We start from the raw sequence: 6,423 nt of genomic DNA, 5'->3' as shown, positions 1-6,423 counted from the left end.
TTCCCTTTTAAAACCATTAAAATTACCTACCATTACCACAACTACAACCAGGGAATATCACAATTTACAGAGTGGAAAAATGTTTTATAGCATTTCTGAATTTCCTTGAATTTAGTTCATTTGATATCTTTGAGTTTTAACATTGTTAGAAAGAGAAACATGCTTGTGTCTCCACACTATGCAATGTTTCTCAACCTTGGTAACTATAAAATGTATGGTCTTTCCTAGCCAGTAATATTTAAACATCTCAAAGTTGCCAAGGGTAAAAAATTCTAGGAGTTGAAGTTCACACATCTTAAAGCTGCCAGGGTTTGGGAACTATTGACTCTTTTTATATCTTCCCTTTGTTCCAAGTGAAAGAGCTTTACATTCTGCAGTCTATTTTTGTGGGGAGTTATATAGTTCCCTGTTGTGGCCCAGCAGGATCCGGTTGAGCTGCTGATGACTCTGATAACGAGGAACCATATGAGTCTGCCATGGAAGATGTGGAGGATCCTGTGCAAGGTTCAGACTCAGAGCAAGGACCAGAGAGGCCGGTTGGCCACCAGGAGGTGCCTGAGGCATGGAGCAGTGGGGAAGATCAAAATCAGTTTCTCCCTGATGCTAGGTTGAGAAGGGCTGAGAAACGGAAGACGCAACTCCGTAGGCAGTCTCATAGAAGATAATTACACACAGGTGGTTGTGGATTGACCCCTCCCAAGAGGGTTTATAAGGCGTTGGTAGGGGACATTTGCAGGAAACAACCGCTCAAACTAGTATTGAAGAAATCTGTCTGTATTCTAGCCGTGTCTGTTCGTTTGGATTATCTGCATTGCTTCATTTGAACTACCTGGGTTGCTGCTAAGCTATTATATTGAATGTGAGTTGTCTGGGCCCTCAGCCAAAGGATTTATTATCTTGTTAATTAAATAGTGGCGAACAGCCAAGCCTGTGTTCTGGTGTATTCACAGGCCAGGGGGGTCCAAACAGTTCCCTAACTACTTTGGATGCTTCATTTTTTAAGGAAGGGCATCATATTTGCAAGTTTGAATTACAATTTTATTTTACTTTTTTTAAATTCCCTTTTCAATTCCCTTGGAAAAGTATAGATTTTTTTAAAAAGCAGCTGTTATTTAAATAGCTATTTTCATCTAGCTGTTCACTGTAACTCCAGGATAATTTCCCCCATTCAGGTTCTGCTACCTCAGATCTTGCAAGAGCATAATTTCAAATGAAGGTTAAGTGGTTGTTTTGTGCTAACATACATAAATTTGCTTTTACTATTTTAAAGCTCATTTGCCCAATTTGGAAATCTTTTAGCACTTTTTACAATCTATTTTTTGATTGCACCATCCTGAATAGCTGATATCATCAACAAAGGTGGCCACTTTACTGATAAGTCTCAACTCCATCTATATACAAATTGAAATTGAATACTTAATATCACAGAACATGTCAAAACATGTCAAAATAAAACAATAAAATGAAGTACAGTAAAAGAAAAAAAGAACATGAACAGAGCAGAAGTAAGATACCGTGAAATCTGATAAGAAAATATGATTGCCCACGGTGGTGCAGTGGTTAGAGTTCAGTCCTGCAGGCTACTTTTGCTGACTGCCAGCTGCCAGCAATTTGGCAGTTCAAATGTCACCAGGCTCAAGGTTGACTCAGCCTTCCATTCTTCTGAGGTGGGTAAAATGAGGACTCAAATTGTTGGGGGCAATATGCAGACTCTATTTAGAGAGGGCTGTAAAACACTGTAAATCAGTATAAGTCTAAGTGCTATTGTTATTGCTATTGCAGTATGGAACTCCAAAACTACAGAATAGCCCCAAATCAATCCAGAATTCATTTGCTATTAGTAAAGCACACATTTTGAAGATTGCAAATGCAAATTTAGCAATGGCTTGTTTCATCTTTAGCAGAAAGAGATTTATTGCAAATTCTGCTCATCCAGAAATTACTAATAATGAAAGATACTAAGAATTCATTATGCATATCTCACAAGGTTAGCACATTGCTCACAGATGCAGTATTTTCAAACAGACAGGGACACGTCTTTGTGTTTCTGAAAGTTGTCCTTCAGTGTAGTTGATGGCAGGATACCAAAGCATCTCAACTACAATCCGGTTAAAATGTTAATTGAAAATATGATTGAAAATAAAGTTTATTATCCCTCAACTGTGTTCCACGTAGTGCTTTGCTTTATTCCATTTGCAACTCTCTTTTTTGTCTAAAGACAGTCTTAGCCTGTTCTTGTCCCAGCAACAATAGTGTCTCTAACATAAAACCAGTTTCAGAATTGTCTCCAATTTCTTTTTCTTTGTCCACGTGGAATGAAGTTGTCTAGCAAGATCAATATGTCAAAATTCTAAGTTAATGGAGATCAATCTTTAGCCAGTATATGAAAATACTTAACCACCCTTTTGTCTGAAGCCTCCAACTATAGGCTGTATTAAGGATACATTTTGCTACTTGGAACAACTTTCATAAGTAATTAGTTTTTCTCCTTCAAGCTACCTGGTAACAGACACCCAGCATAGTTGGAATTAATCAACTGCCTTCTAAAAAAAAGAGTTGCTGCTGAGCATTCAACAAAATTTGGGTGGTATGAGCATTTCAATTCCTCGTGTATTGCAGCATTAATCCTAATTCAAGAAAGGCCTGGAGAACTATCTCCAGCATGGTTAATTGTTCAGATTATTGCTAAGTATCGATCAGAATTTATCAAACCAGTGCTTTAATCTAAATTGATTATTTAGACCATTGCCATATCTGGGGTAGAATACAGTTGTCCTCTTCTTACAACCGTTCATTTAGTGATGATTCAAAGTTACAACAGCAGTGAAAAAAGTGACTTACACCTGTGTTTTTTCACATGAACTTTACAGCATCTCTGGTCACATGATCTAAATTTGGTCACTTGGCAACTGGCATGTATTTATGTCAGTTGCAGTTTCTTGGGTCATGTGATCGCCTTTTGCAACCTTCTGACAAGCACAACCAATGAGGAACCCAGATTCACTTAACAACTGTGGAAAGAAAGGTCATAAAATGGGACCAAGTTACTTAGCAACTGTGTTGCTTAGCACCAGAAATTTTGGGCTCAATTGTGATTGGAAGTTAACAACTACCTGGTATGGTCTCTTTGTAAAAATGGATCATGTGCTCGTAAAGCCTGAGTGTTATTTCATGGTAATCTCCATGCAGCTTCTCAACTTATGATCATAATGGAGCTGCCATAATGGTCGTAAGTTGGCATGGTTGTTGAATGCGGCATCCACATGATCACCTCACTTAACAACCACATGTCCTACTCCCCCCATTTTGGTTGTTAATCGGAACATAAGTTGTGTGGGAAGCCTAGCACAGGCTCACTCCTGCACTGCAGCACATCCCCAGCTTACATGCCACCTCGGGCTTCTCCCACCCTGTGCTCTGCTTTCCACCCCATTGGTGTCCCACGGTGTTGGGCCTGCTTCCTGACTTGCTGCATCACCCACCCTTCCGGGGTAGGGTGGAAGGGAGATTAGGCGGGGGACCAGTCATAAGGGTAGGAAAATTGACAAGCATCCAATTTTGTTCATGTGATTGCAGGGGCACTTCAGCCTTCATTCCTAGTTCTAGCCAGGTTTCTCTCCTTGATACTCCAGTATGCTACTTCTTGCTGGTCTGTCCCATGCCATTGTTCACGCCAAACCTGACTTCTTTGGACTTAATCTCAGTGAGATCAATGATATACTAACATTGGTAATAGGGAGGTTTTTTTTTTAGTGTTTCTGATTTGTAACTTCTTTATTTGCTGGAGAGGGGGGATAAAGGAGTCAATCACTCATCCTCACCAGGGTTTTTGACATTCAGCTCCCTCCCTTCTCAGAGAATGCTTGCTTAAAATTGGCCTTGATGGAAAGAGGACTTCATGAATTGAGAAGATTTCTGTTCCTCTCTCTAATCTCTGTGTTGTACTTAAGTTTTTTTTCTAGATCACAAAAATATTCCTTCTCCTTTCAAGGAAAAAGTGATAAGGTTCCAGGAATGATATCCTAAAAGACTCTTAATTGTTATTATGTGGAATTTTCTCAATTCTTGCAGGTTCAATGTCATTGAGGGGAAAGTGGTTTTTGTAAATTTATTCATTATTCTATCCCCAGCATAATAAAATGATAACTATTCTATAGCCCCCATATCATCATAGTATATTTGATATTATATCAGCTCTCACATAATTTAGTAATTATTTTATGGAACACCATTTTATTCTCTTAAAGCTGATGCTTCTAATCTGTAAGAGCATTGGGTTGCCCTGACATCAAATTTGTTCTTACTGTTTGACATTGGGTTTTGCTGATTAGATAACTTGTTGGAATAGAAATGACTAGTACATATTAGTATGTAAAAGTAAAAGGTCGAGGTTATAATGTTGCTATATTATTCTACTGTGTTAAAAGCAGTTGGAAGTCAATGTTTTTACCCCTTTCCCCTACACATTTTTCTCTTCTATTTTTCCTCCTGCATTTTCCCACTGTTTTAATTTTTTTTGTATTTTATATTTTCAAAGACCTTAGTAATATTATTAAAAATATTTGTTCTTACTGCTTAAAGAGTGGAATGGAATAAGATTCTCTAGGGCATCATTTCCCCTTTGAATTTATTTTGTACTTTTCTCTACTATATCCACTGTCTTAGTGAACATTTTTCTTTTTATATGGCCAGCCAGATTCTTTTTCTAAACCAGTTTAGTTAACTTTGATGTTCTGTGCCTTTTGTGGCCTCTGAACAGTTATGTGTAAGCCAATTAAAAACTTGTTTTCATTTTTTTGTTATAAATCTTATCCAGTTGTATAAAAATAGACAGTACAGTTTGTGCAGCTAACGGTATTGTTTTAACTAAAAATCAATTGTTACTTTACTCATTCGTACTGTCTCGGAGTTGGCTTTGAGCCTTAGTTTCTGATGTGTGGTTGTTGCTGGAAATAGTTTTCTCCCCTGGCATCTAAATTTAGCCTATACTTCTAATAAAGTTAATTTCTCATACCTATTATTTAATGGCAATCAATGTAAACCATTCTGAGAACAAAGTGAGCTTTGGATGCCAGCAGGTTGTCAATTTTCAGTTGTTTGACAGTCTGTCCTATGATTACACATAGCATACCATGTCTTGTTTTTTTTAGAAGTACTTTATTTTCATCTCTGGGTTACCTCCTTTTGATTCAAGACAGAGAACAGCAGAGGTTGTAAACCCATTGTTTTCATAGCAGGGCAATATAAATTCTCAGTTAATGTGTTGGGTTGGATCAGAATTAAGACAGTGTTCTGCTCCTTCAATCCTCTGGGTGATCAAATAAATGAATTAAACAAATGAGGTTTTTCTATACAAATGAATGATCCCAGAACTATTTTCTGGGGAACCTGACTTTGAGCATCTCATCAACGCAAGAATTGCCCATTTCTGATCATTTTTTAACCAGTTGCCAATCTATGCGAGTGCCCCTCGTTTTCTTCCACGGTTCCTGAGTTTGCAAAGGTGGGACTGTGAGGGACCTGTGTCCAAAGTTGTTTTAAAGGCCAATATATCATGTTTTAGAGTAGTGATCCAACATGCATCATTGTGTAAAGGCATTTTCATTCCTTTTCATCATGTCCCATGTTTGCTTATTTTCTTTGTAATACTATTAAAACAATTGCCATTTAGATGATCACAAAAAGTTCCTAAGAAGTTAGTAATAGCAACAGTTCCAAAGAATTCCAACAAGATGAAAATAAAAACAAACAGAAAAAGCCAGTGCTGCTGTACAAAAAAAATCATGTCGGAGAGGTCACAATGAGGAATATGTAGCCTGGAATAGTAGTCAGTCTTAGGCAAGTAACATGCAACATGAACGGATGTTGGTTGAATGGATATTAAAAACTATGGCAAATGTCTTCTTTATAAATATTAATATAAAGATTCACTTGGTCAACAGGGATGACAAAGGTGCTATTACCAATTTTAATTTTGGCTCAATCTTCCCCAAGCACAGGCTACACATTTCATAAAGCAAATGCAAAATGTAGGTTGAAGGGACATACTGGAAGCCTGAGATTCATAAACATGGTATTGGAATGTTGGTATCTGTCCAGATTGCACTTTAGGATACTGAAGGAACTTGCTGATAGTTTGGCCAAATTATCATGTATTTGAGAAATACTGGAGAACATGTGAAGGTCACAGAATAGGGATGGCAAATGCCCTTGGAGCTACAGGGTGATTAATCTGCCATTTTGACCCAGAAAAGCTATAGTAGATGATTTTAAAAAGTGATTAACATGCAATTGCCTTGAAAAAAATGTCAGCAGATAAGATTACTGAGCAATTCATTTTTTAAAAAATAAGCTCACTTCCTTAATACAATGAGGACATTTTGTAGATACAATTATTCTGATGTTTGCAAGGTTCAGACTCAG

The sequence above is a fragment of the Thamnophis elegans genome, chromosome 4 (assembly GCF_009769535.1).
Source record: "Thamnophis elegans isolate rThaEle1 chromosome 4, rThaEle1.pri, whole genome shotgun sequence".
Lineage (NCBI taxonomy): Eukaryota > Metazoa > Chordata > Lepidosauria > Squamata > Colubridae > Thamnophis > Thamnophis elegans.
This window is presented reverse-complemented; position numbering follows the sequence as displayed.